A 540-nucleotide genomic window follows, 5' to 3' on the forward strand; every position below is an offset into this window, starting at 1 on the left:
ACGAGCGAGCCCAGGCTCAGCTCATGTTCGACTTGCTAAAATTATCATTGTTAGTGTTCGGTTCGTTTGCTTAGCGAGTCGAACACGAGCTATTCAGGAACATAGAGCTGCTTTGACAACTCTAGTCACGCATCCATCAGGGGTGTAAACTAGCTCGTGTTCGAGTCGTTAAGAAAATATCATTGTTCATGTTTAGCTCGTTTATTCATCAAGCTCAAAAAAATTGTTCATGTTTGACTCATTTATTTATCGAGCATCGAGCCGAACACAAGCTGTTTACGAATAATGAGTCAATTTGGCAATCTTAATCACATAACTATAAGAAGTTAGGAGTAGGGCGAGATTTAAATTTTATTATTTATGTTTAAATATTTATTTGAAAAGAATTTAATGTATTTTTATTCCATTTTGAATTAGTAATCTTAATTTATTATAAATCTTGGCAGCCTTGTAATCACTTAAATTATTTTTAAATAATGCTATTATATATATTTTTAAATAATACTCATATATATATATATATAAATATCATAAAAGTTA

The sequence above is a fragment of the Phalaenopsis equestris genome, unplaced genomic scaffold, assembly GCF_001263595.1.
Source record: "Phalaenopsis equestris unplaced genomic scaffold, ASM126359v1 Scaffold000422, whole genome shotgun sequence".
NCBI classification, from domain to species: domain Eukaryota; kingdom Viridiplantae; phylum Streptophyta; class Magnoliopsida; order Asparagales; family Orchidaceae; genus Phalaenopsis; species Phalaenopsis equestris.